The sequence below is a fragment of the Mesocricetus auratus genome, unplaced genomic scaffold (genome assembly GCF_017639785.1).
Source record: "Mesocricetus auratus isolate SY011 unplaced genomic scaffold, BCM_Maur_2.0 Super-Scaffold_100003, whole genome shotgun sequence".
Classification (NCBI taxonomy): domain Eukaryota; kingdom Metazoa; phylum Chordata; class Mammalia; order Rodentia; family Cricetidae; genus Mesocricetus; species Mesocricetus auratus.
In genome coordinates this window covers 41115532-41128180 of record NW_024429188.1, presented here as the reverse complement: position 1 = coordinate 41128180, position 12649 = coordinate 41115532, and the positions used below count along the sequence as shown (strand labels likewise).

Here is a 12649-nt window from a genome sequence, read left to right as displayed (position 1 = left end):
TAATTCTGCCATTTGTTTTTCTGCTTTTTATATGATTGTATAGATATGCAATGCTCTTACATACCTATTAAAACTAAAGCTGGGTTGTGGTGGCTCACACCTTTAATCCCAGCACTCGGAGACAGAGGTGATAATTTCTGAGTTCAAGGTCAGTCTGTTCTACAGCGCAAGCCAAGGTCACACAGAGAAACACCATCTTGAAAAACAAAATAAATAAATGAATAAACTATAGATACTTTTAAAGTTCCATTAATACTTTTGTATTAGGTTTACCTGATCTAAATCAACTTCTAAAAGTGATTTCTGACAGCTGCAGCATATGAAGTAATTTCTTTCCTACCTGGGAAAACTCAATGAACATATCAGTAAGACTAACAGCTATAGACCAGGATCAGTAGCTTACACTTGTATGGAAAGCATGTATGGAAGAAGAAAACTATGAAATACTCCATAATGAACTGACAACACCATACCATCTCTCAATGAAAGCAGGAGTCAAAGTCTAGATCCAGAGTCACACCAAGAGATGAAACTGTGATTCTACCTCTACTAGCTCTGTAACCTTAGAGCAAGCTATTTAGCTTCTCTGGGGCCTAATGTCCTCATATGTAAAATGAGGGTACTAATAGTAATAGAAGCTAAATTATTGGATACTCTGAGAATTAAAAGACTTAATACACATTAAGCACTTAGCATGGTGTACAGACCTGAAATACACTATTAGTACTACACCCTTTTTCTTGGTGCCTACTCAAACCCAATAGTAAACTTGACACTTTTATGTAGGAATTGAATAATAAATCTAATCCTGCTAATCTCATAGAAACCTTCTCTCTAGCAACAGCATTTTGAACCACAGCCCAACTTCTCAGAACCCAGACCAACTGTAACTTACTTGATAGATGAAGACACTAAGGTTTACAGATGAACAGACTTTACTCAAGGTCACACATCTAGTTAAGTGCTAAAAAGACAGGGAAGAAAGGGCAAAAAATAATGTAAAAGAATCTAAGTTTTTATATTGAGTTTATGTTATCTTAGATATACTATATTGAATAAAATATTTTAAAAATAATTTTACTTGCTTCTTTCTCTTGTGATTGAAAAAACTATGGCTAACAAAATTCTAAAATGCATTATGTATCTGGCATAGTCTACTAAATAACATGAACTTAAAATATCAACATAGCCCAGCGTTGGTGGTGCATGCCTTTAATCCCAGCACTAGGGAAGCAGAAGCAGGCGGATCTCTGTGAGTTCAAGACCAGCCTGGTCTACAGAGTGAGTTCCAGGACAACCTCCAAAGCAATACAGGAAAACCCTGTCTCAAAAAACCAAAATAAGTAAATAAATAAAAAGATCAACATTTGCGGCATCAAATAACTAAACTTACAAATGACCACGTGAAACAAAACCAACTTGTTCACAATCCATACCCTGGACACTACAAAGAAAAAGAAAGACTTAGAATGGCAAGGTTTAAACACAAACAGAAAAAAAACTGTAACACAAAAACACACATTTAAGTAAATTAAATAACTAAGAAAAGCAAAATTAAGAGTATAAAAAAGGAAATATAAAAAAATCTTACATAAAAATTCTCTACAGAATTATACCAATTTTAAAAAGAAATAATTATAAGAAGTATAGCACTAAACCTAAATATTTAATTCTATGATCAATGAGGACTGGGAAAATATCCAGTAAGGGACTTTTGAGAAAAAAAAATTACTAACATAAAATGTTAAATGTTCAGAAATTCTATATCCTCATTTCCCATAATGTATCTTCAGATTAGGGTAAAATTATGGCTTATAAACTTAATGTGTACATATTCTATACTTGGCCTTCAGAATTTAAAATAGATTGTTTCCAAAAGAGGAATAAACCTAAATCAGACAAAATTACAAGGCATGCTTATACTCCTAGGAAAGAAATACTGAACAGTGTATCTGCTTTATCAACTTGGCATTGACAAAGGCTAGGGGAGCCTAGAGATGTAATTTATACCTCAGTGGTGGAGGGCCCTGGATTCAGGGTTGAATTCCCAGTGTATACATACACAGGCACGCACACACACACCCACACGAGGGGGGGGTGAAGGGATGGGAGGGTGGGGGAAGAAAGAGAGACACTGATTCATGTCTTTGTGCATATGATATGGTCTAGAGAGAACTAGGGTCACAGTCACCTGAAAGGCCTTATCAAGGTCAAAATTATTCTAAAAAGATTTCAAAAGCTTTGGGGTTAACAAAAAATAGTTCTAAGGATTAGGATATGTAGCTAAGAGCTAACTCACTTACCTAGCATGTATGAGTTTTTTAAATTCAATGCCCAGAGCCTCCTCTCTCAAAAAGTTATTTCTTTTACCTTCCCTCTGTGATTTTCGAAGTTTTGTTTAAGGAGAATAAAGAATGTGAATATCAGTCATGTTTTTTTTAAACCAAATGTTACAGAAGGAAAAATATGATCAGCAATAATCTAATTATCAAGGATTGTTGTTCTGTGTTTTTTGAGACAGGGTTTCACTCTAGTCCAGGCTGACTTTTAAAACATTCTTTTTCAATCTCCCAAGTGTTGGGATTACTGGCATGAGCCACTATACCTGACTTTAGGATCTTAATTTTCTAGAAGATGTGTATTTTTCATTCAAAACCGTAATTTATGTAACCTTAAGGGGGACAACTTTCAAAAGAATTACAAATACTTCTGAATTCCCTAGCATCAGTTTCTACATAAATCAATACAACCCACATAAACCAACGTTGTTTAGAATCCAACTAAATTTTAAGAGATATAAAGAGGTTCTGGGGCTGCTCAAGTATCAGTTAAGGGAAGATAAGAGATAAGTGACAACACAAAACACACACATTCACACACACACCTCTGCCTTGGAAGACTATTTATATCACAAAAATTTCTAACAATTCAAACTCTCCAGTGACTAGTAAAAAAATTAAGTCTTGTGGGGGTAAAATTGTAAGGAAATTAAAGGCACAGAAATTAAATGCTTCCCCTTTAATTAGAAGGCTACCATTCTAATCTGAAGACAAAATAAACAACTAAATAGAAGATGTTTCAAAACCAGCTAACCTCCATGTTTATGACATAAGCAGTAATTTATTGCTTTCATATTCCTCCCAAAGCTGCCGAACACTGAAAGAAAAACACCTGTAAGCTGTTCAGTATAAAAACTAGACACTCAAAAGGTTAATGTTTATCCTTAATGAAAAATGTAAATGATTCTATACTGCCTTCACTATCAAATTGTTCTACCAAAAATGGCATCTATACAGGAAATGCCAAACTTGCATATTGAAAGGAAAATGAAAAGCTTAGTATTTTTTTAAGAAATAGAATTTGCAAATCATAAAATCTTATACAATTTCTATAATCTATCCAATAATCTTAAATTCAACAATCTCAAAGCAGCCACTTCTCAATATTATTGATGGTAAAAGAAAATTTAGAAATCAGGATTTTTTCTGAACTCTAATAGGCATTCCATTTACCCTCAAATATATACTACACTCAAACTGGAAAAGAACACAAGCTGAATGTGGGAGAAATGACTGCATATTTGTTTAATACTGAATCTCATGTCACCAAAATATTTTTATAACTCAGTACTAAATTGTGAATAGCAACTTAAACTAATAAGAAAGATCTAGTCCTCCAGCCTCAAAACTGGCACTTATTATCCAAATTACTTCAGTTTGCAGGTATGTTTAGTATTTACTCATCCTATAAAACCCATCTGTTTCAATGCTATTTTTCATCTTTAATTCTCCCTTACTTATTCCTTACTACAAGTAGTAGTCTAAGAGTGATGTCATGGAAAACAGTTTCCCTGGCCTTCAGAGATTGGATCCAGTGAGAATTCTAGGAAAAGTCTCTATTGGGAAATAAAATCCCAAATCTTCTAAGCTGCATTTTAACATGAAATCACAAATCATGTGCTGTTCACATTTTCTTTCTCCCCCAAGAATTATATAACTAACACAAATCTTTTAGAAGCTCCTGATGTTATAATACAGATTTCCTGCAAGTCCATGATGCAGTATTAACTAAATTCAAAGATATTATCAAGGACAAAAGATACTTTTTCTATCTGTTATTTGCTTCAATGATTCAGCTAGATTCCCCCACCCCCACACAACCATGCTTGCAGATAGAACCCAGGGCTTCACACATGGGATGTAAGTGCTTATGTCACTGAGATGTATACCCCAGCCTGATGAGCTTTAAGGATCTCATATTAAAGAGAGGAAACTGAGCTTACTCAGTGGGTAAGAGTGGCTGTAGCCTGATGACCTGAGCACCATCTCAGGGACCCACCTGCTAGTACAGAACCTACTTCTACAAGTAATTCTCTATCCTCCACATTCATGTCGTGTAGCTTGTGCACACACACACACACAAATAAATAAATACATAAATAAACAAATAGATAAACAAATAAGTAAATGTATTTGACTATCCTACGGCCAGTAAGGTGACTCAGTGTGTAAGGAGCCTGCTTCATCCCTAGGCACACATGGTGGAAGGAAGCTACCAACTCCCACAAGCTGCATTCTGACCTTCACATTCTTGCTGTGGCTCACATGCATTTGCACTCGAATACACAAAAGAGAGAAAAATATGAAGGCCTGGGGATACAACTTAAAGGTGAGGTGTTTACCTAGCATGCACAAAACCCTGGCTTCAACCTCTACCCCCAAGTACCAAAAAGAAATTCTAGGAATGTATTTTACTTTCCAGTATTCCAAAATAAAAAGTCCTGGGTTGAGCATGTCATTCAGTCATAGAGCAGTGTATGTGAGGCTCTGGGAAGAAGTTCAATCCTCAGCACCCTCTTCCAAAATACAGTTAAAATTCCTAATTCTGGGTTACTAAGATGACTTAGCTGGTCAAGGCATTTGCCACCAAGACTGACAACCTAAATTCAATCCTTGGAGACTAAATGGTGAAAGATGAAAACCAACTCCTGCAAGTTGCCCACTGACCTCACATACACAAAACACAGACAAAAAATCATTTCTGAAAATTCTAACTTGAAAGGGTATCTACTGCTGCCTGTGGTGGCGCACACCTTTCATCCCAGTACTTGGGGGCAGAGATAAGCAGGTTTCTTTGAATTCAGCGTTGGGCTATGGCTACTCTACAAAGTGAGTTCCAGGAGAGCCAGGGCTATGTAGAGACCATTTTTTTGTTTTTGTTTTTGTTTTGTTTTGTTTTGGTTTTTTGCTTTTTCAAGACAGGGTTTCTCTATGTAGCCTTGCCTGTCCTGGAAGTCTCTTTGTAGAGCAGGCTGGCCTTGAACTCACGGAGATCCACCTGTTTCTGCCTCTGCTGGGATCAAAGGCATGTACATCCACCCCCTGGCTGACATCCTGTTTATTTGTAGCCCTGGAGAGCTTTGAACTCAGAGATCCACCTGCCTTTGCCTCCCTCATACTAGAATTAAAGATCTAGGGGACCATTCCTGGCCCTCTGGTCATCTACAGTTTAAATTTTCTTATCATTTTGTGGTACACGTGTTTTGGCTGCATATGTATGTGTACCATGTGACTGCCTAGTGGCCATGGAAGCCAGAAGCGTCTAGGGTCACCTGCAACTGGAATTACAGATTGTTGTGTTGTGAGATGCCTTATGGGTGCAGGAAATTGAACCCTGGTCCTCTAAAAGAACAACCAGTGTTCTTCACCACTGAGCCATCTCCAGCCCCACAGTCATCTACTCTGGAGCCAGCAGTAGTACAAACCTCTCTACTCCATCAACCAGAGAAGCTCCATCTCTGCTTTATTTTTTCCTGAGGTATGTATATTTAAGCCTGAAGTCAACTTTTTCAGACAATGTCTCATATTCCAGGCTGCCTGCCTCTACTGAGGAAGATCTGCAACTGACCCTCTAGCCTCCACATCCTAGTACTACAACTACAGAAATGGGCCACCATACTTTCATTTTTAATTTTCTGTTCAAAAATGTCTGTTTTGTGCCAGGCGTGGTTAGTTACACATGCCTATAATCCCAGCACATGGGAAACTGAAGCAGGAGGATGACTCTGGCTTTAAAGCAAACCTGCGCTACAATGAAAAACTGTCTGGGGGGATTCAAAACAAAACAACAAAACTGTTAAAACTATTAACACTAACTTGAATCCACAGCACCTAGAACAGTATGCAAACATAGTAAATACCTGATCTATGTTGAAATTTATTTCACAAACCTCTCTGTTCTAGCCGGGCGTTGGTGGCGCACGCCTTTAATCCCAGCACTCAGGAGGCAGAGGCAGGCGGATCTCTGTTGAGTTTGAGACCAGGCTGGTCTACAGAGTGAATACCAGGACAGCCTCCAAAACAATACAGAGAAACCCTGTCTCGAAAAAAACAAACCAACAAACAAAAAACCCCTCCCTGTTCTATACTACTCTCCAAACTAGGAGGTCAAGTTACTTGCCTAAAGCTGCGATTTTTTTTGGAGCTAGGGTCTTCCTGAGTTCTATACCTTCCTAAATTAACTACCATTACTGCAAGCCCTCACCAATGGCCTGTAGCATGAGTTCTAATAGGTCTTAATAATAAAAACCCAGAGTCAGATATCGGGTTATATGCTGAAAGATCAGAGAAGCAAAGGAGCCAATCACTAGAGACTTCTTACCTCTACTAAATCCTCAAACCAAAATGTGGGTGATCCTGGATCTAGGAATCCTCAGACTGAATGCCATGAGCTCCAGCCTTATAGTCACTCCTGTCTCCACCCAGCCAGTGCTAGGAAGGTATGTGCCACCACTGCTTGGCTAGCTCTGCATTCTGATCTTCAGGCAAGCTTTGCTACATCAGTAACAAAATGTCACAATGGCCAGCTTTTGCTGTTGTTCAATTTTTAAAGCCCAAAGCAGCTAAGGCATTCTGGTTCTGAAGAAATGTCTGGTAATAAATTAATCTACAACACGCCCCCAACCCAGACCAAGGTTCATTGTCCTCACTTAACATTCAGTCATGAAACATTTGCAATTCGAAAGCTCAAACCTGATGAATGCCCACCAACATCATAGGGGCAGAGTCAAAATCAGGGAGAAATTAAAGTTAATAAAATAACACTTTTTCCTTTCTCCCATCTCACTTGACTTGGCATGATGTGTTTTTATTTGTTGATATGTTATCCTAAGTAAAGAAAAATTAAGATTTGAAATTATTAGCACAAATTTTACTATTCATTTATATTATACAATGCCAGTTTACACAATTATTAAACCAAGTATGGGACCTCTCCCCATCTGAACACCCATGAATTCAGTCAAGCCAGCCTTGGTTCCATGATTTCAGCCCCAAATAACCCACAAGACAGAGGTCAAACTCTGAAATTCTCAATAAAGTAGTAATCTGCCAATATTATCTTCAAGACAAAACAAGGGATAAATCCAAAATATTAAAATCAGCCACATTAAAGTTGGCTGTTCCTTTTCCAAGGTAAGCCTGCCCACCTCACATTATTCTGCCTTTTTACAAAACATACAGCATACTGTGAAAGAGACCTGGTATTGGATTAGGGAATTAAAAATTTAACATCTAACTACTCAGAAAAAAGCATTTATTACCAACTAAAAATATATTCCAAAATGATCCTTTCACCTTTTATTGACTATAAGCTAAAACATTCTATAGTTTTGAAATTCTAGCAAATAAACTCTATTTTCAAACCACAAATACTACTATCTTATTTTTCTGCCAAATGAAACTGTAGTAAAGAGTGTTAATTAACATCCTTTATCACTGACAAACTGGGACTCAAAGCACCTACTGAGTGTTGGGATTGAAAATGAGAATTGCATTACATAAATATTACAGTAAGTGCTAAAAAGTTGAAATCCCCTATACATTTCTAGCTCTATTAAGCATTAGAGAAACATGAATACATCTGTAATCTCTCCAAAACAATTTCCAAATGGGTAGAAGCATTCAGTCATCCTGTTCCCTGAATATGAAAAGCAAACATTAAAATTAGAGCATACACAGCTAAAAAAACAACGCTTTTAAAATGACAACGGCAAATCAGATTAATAAATACTCTTAAAAATATAAAAAGACTAAATAAATGTAAGGTGCTAAATATTCTGTGTAAGAAAGGGGCCTAAGAGGCCTAGAAAGATGAAAAGCCCTACAGTAACATTAAATTTGAACTGAAGAATACCGTTATTTTAAGTAAGCAGCATTTTGTAGGAGGAAGGACACCAACGTGACTATTAAACAGCTATCGATCACTGCACTGTTTTGCTATTCTGTATTTACTTATAATATAGAAATTAAGAGGCAGCAACAGTTAGCCACGTTAACCACTCCAGCAAAGGTTACTTAAAGAAATGACCTTACATTTGCTACGACACTTTACACCTATAGATTATTTTCACATATATGACCTCATATAGTCCTCGCTAGCTTCTGATGTGGCTATTACTGACTACGTTTCACAGATAAGAAACTGAAGATCCGTGCGAGATTTTCTCAGTCACCCAGTCAGACCCAGACGTTCTGATTCCATGCTTTATACCTCAATTTCGCATAGGCCTATTTCAGGAACAAATAGGATTTTTAAAGGGAAGGAACCGGTTGGGGGGGGGGAATAATCATGGTACCTGCAGCTCTGTGCTGCAAAAAATGGCTGAATTATGCTTCTTCCTTTTTTCCTCTCTCTCTCCCTCTCCCTCTCTCTCTCTCTCTCTCTCTCTGTCTCTCCCTCTCTCTCCCCCTCCCCCTCCCCCGACCCCCCCCTGAAAAAATTTACATTTCAAACAATTTAAGTAAAGTCAAAGACAAACAGGGTCCCAGCGTCTAGCAAATGTTTGAGTGTGGCCAGTGCGGTGAGGGCCACGGAACCCGTGCCTTCCCGGGAGCCGCGGGCAAAGCCTGGGCTCCGCAGGCCGGCGGCCAGGGGCGGCTACGCACCTCGGGGGTCCTGTCCAGCCTCTAGTGGACGGCAGTCTGCATCAGGAAGAAGGCAGCCAGTGGGCCGAACGGTGGGAGGGTCGGGCGCCGGGACGGACCTCGGTAGGCTCCTTGGACCTCTACAAGGGGCCGCTCCCTGGCCGGGCCGGATCGCTCCGGCGGGGGTCGACCTTACGAGCCTGAGGGCCCCTCAGAACCAGTCCTGGGAAAGAAGACAGCGCTTGAGTAGCGAGTCCAGACAGTTGGGCTAGGCGGGAGGCGCACGGCGTCGGGGCCGGGGCCCAGACTTGCCAATGCCAGGGAGGGAAGGGGGGGCTCGCGGCACCCCACAAGGTTCGGCGGGAGAACCGGCTTAGGGCCACGAACCGGGAGAGAGCGGAGGGGGCCGAGGGCAACAGCAGAAGCGCCTGCGGTAGCGAAGTCGACGACGGCGTCTCCGGGTTTCTGCCCCGAAGCGCGCGGAGCCTCAGGATCACCCACGCCGGGGGTGGAGGAAAGCGGGAAAGGGGCGGGAAAGGGGCGGGGTTTGCGGGGCCACGAGCCAGGGGCCGCTCCGGGCCTCGCGCCCCCTGCGGGCCGCAGAGCCGCCCGGGGCCCGCCCAGGGAGGCGGGGCCCGCCTGCAGGGGGCCCGGGCCACGGTGTCGAGGACGCGGAAGCCGGCCTCTCCGTGAGAGAGGGCGGGAACGGGAAGCGGCGGGTTAGAAAGTAAACCAGGGAGGCACCCTCAACCCCTGAGGGTGCCCCATAGGGGCCGAGGCGCCGCCTGGCGGGTGTTTACCTTCACCCTGGTCAAGCGCCAATGCCGCCATCTTTCAGCCCAACGCTCGTCACTTCCGGCGCCACGGAGCGGGAGCTGGTGTGGGAACCCGGTAGAGGGAAGATTGTCCCGCGCCCGCTGCGCGCCTTGCACCTAAGGCCGGCCTGCCACAGTACTGCAGAGGGTGGGGGCGGGAGGGGACCGAGGAAAAGAGATGCCGGGCGCTGCAGGCCAGATCCGGCGAGGCTTCTCCTCGGAGCACCGCCGTCGGGGCTAGAGAGGATCGGTTGTGCACCTCCCCCTGTGACAGTGGCACTCCGCCTGCCCAGGAGGTGGGCCCCGAGGCGCTGCGGCGAATACTCAGTGCGCTAGTTGAGGGCTAGGAAACCCAGAAAATTCTATTTTTGCATCTTGCACACTATGGGATGAGGGGAGCTTTGCCAACAATACCTGTTTTAAAACTGACTAGATCAACACCAAATGACATCATTTTTGTAAGGCAATTTGCAATGAATTGTTGCGTCACGCTTCCACTCGTCGTATTGCATAGCAATTACACGTTTCACATATAAATTTCCCGGAGATGGAAAAAGTCAACGATAATGGCATGATTCCACCACAGGGAGAAAAGCGTGATCTAAAAAAGCGAGTTTGTTTTACGTCAAAATAGGCAAGAATGAATATTCAGAAGACAATGTCTGTTGTTCGTTGGTCGGCGGGGGGGCCGGGGGATGTTTACAAGTCTGCTATAGAATTTTAAGTCATGGCCATTAAATATCACCCTTTCTTGATTTAAGAATGGAACTAGCCGGGCAGTGGTGACGCATGCCTTTAATCCCAGCAGAGGCAAGTGGATCTGTGTGAGCTTGAAGCCAGCCTGATCTACAGAGCGAGTTCCAGGACAGGCTCCAAAGTTGCAGAGAAACAGACCCTGTCTCGAAAAACCAAAAAGATGGATGCATGGATGGATGCATGGAAAGATATGGAACTATACCACAAGACTGTTTTGTAAATGTATTGTGGTTCTTTGTGAGGAAGTTGTAGAGTTGTAGATGACAGAAATACTCAGTGGAGGACCAGTTCTACGACCAGTTTAAAATTAAGGCACTCATTGAACATTTCTGATCTTAACATACTTTTTGTTTCTCCCACCTCTACCTGCACTTTACCAAGGAAAATAACTTTATTTTTATCTTATCTAAATAAACTTATCTAAATAAACGTATCTACATAAACTGACACCCACAGCAGTAATTTCTGTTTTCAATTACAGCCAGGCATTGCTCAACAACAACAGTGATGTGTTCTGAGGAATCAATAGGCAGGCAATTTCACTGTTAGACAAACCTAAATGAGTGCCTAATGTGGTGATGGACACCTTTAATCCTAGCATTTGAGAGGCAGAGGCAAAATACCATTGTGAGTGTGAGGCCAGCTTCATCTACATAGTGAGTTCCAGGCCAGCCAGGGGTTACCTAGTGAGACTGTATCTCAAAAGAAAAAGCTATGTGTATACTCTTTCTTGGATACTATGGTTTGATATGACTGGCAGCACAATAGTCTGTTTATACCAGAATCAACCACAAAAAGAGTAGTGTTTTGTACTACAGTGTTAGGTGGTGGGGATTTTTCAGCTCCACTATAATCTTTTGAGAACATTGCCATAATTGCAGTATGTAATTTAAACTGCATCCTTTCTGGGGCTGGAGAGATAGCTCAGAAGTTAAGAGCACTGACTGCTCTTCCAGAGGTCCTGAGTTCAATTCCCAGCAACCACATGGTGGCTCACAGCCATCTATAATGAGATCTGGTGTCTTCTTCTGGCCTGCAGACCAACAATGGAGGCAGGCTGTTGTATTCATAATAAAAAAACTACATCCTTTCTTTTTATTTTATTCCTCCCCCCCCCCCCCCCCCGCATTTATTTACTAGGGGAAGGAGCCATGGAAATCAAACAACTTGCAAGAGGTGGATGAGATGGGTCCCGCTTTCCACCATGTGGATGCAGGGGATTGAATTGAGGCTGTCAAATTCCAGTTGCAATACTTGGTAGCAAATGCCATTACCTGCTGAGACTTGTCACTAGCCCTAATTTGTTTTTTGAGATGGCATCTCAAATATCCCAGGATGGTCTTGAACTCATTATGTGTCTAAGAATGACCTTGGTCCTCATGCCCCTACCTCCTGAGTGCTGGAATTACAGTAGTGTGTAGTGCAGTGCTTCACAACCTTCCTAATTTTTTGACTCTTTAATACAGTTTCTCATGGTGTGGTGACCCCCAACCATAAAATGATTCTGTTGCTACTTCATAACTACTGTTATAAACAGTAATGCCAATGTCTGATATTCAGGATATGAGAACCGCCGGTGTAGTGCTTGCTTATCACACCTCAGGGGTCAAGGATTGAACCCAGGACCTCATACATGCTACACAAGTGCTCTATCTACAGAACTACATCTCTAGCTCTGAAACAACATCTTTAGACAACCCATGGCTACTTTTCTCATCAGGCTGGGAAGTAACTGGAGTTCCTTCATTCTAGAAGAGACCCGAAAGGCAATTCAAAGCTATCTCTGCCTCCTGAGTTTTAGGATCACAAGTGTGAGTGCCTGCCTGTGTTGTCTTTTCTTAGCTCTCTAGCCTAAGTGTTTAAGAATATAATACACATTCCTCAGTCTGTTGATGTCTGGCTGTCTGACAGTCCTGAGACATGCTAGAAACTTGGGCTAGAATTAGAAGGTGCTCTCTACCTTGGAATTGTAAGAACTGACGACATTATATTTCCCTTGCCCCCTCCCTTTGTTTTGTTTTGTTTTATGTTTTAAGAAGTTGAAAGTCCACAGTGGACTTGTGTACTTGCCATGTCAGAACTAACAAGGCTAAGGCAAGAGAATGCAGAATTTGAGCCAGCTAGACCCTACCTCTGAAAACAAAAGAATACCTT

The 12649-nt window shown here is 41.6% G+C and overlaps 1 protein-coding gene across 4 annotated transcripts in view; it reads right to left on the bottom strand.

Moving 5' to 3' along the window:
- Klhl15 (kelch like family member 15) overlaps positions 1 to 9904 on the bottom strand; it is a 46995-nt gene extending 37091 nt beyond the window's left edge. The window contains exons 1-3 of one of the 4 annotated variants that reach the window (XM_013126547.3): positions 9312 to 9461; positions 8946 to 9147; positions 896 to 964 (exon numbers count right to left, since the gene is read on the bottom strand). The gene's annotated coding sequence lies outside the window, so the exon portion shown is untranslated. The other 3 variants (XM_013126546.3, XM_013126545.3, XM_013126548.3) reach the window with 3 other exon arrangements.
- Between the last annotated feature and the right edge of the window lie 2745 nt (positions 9905 to 12649).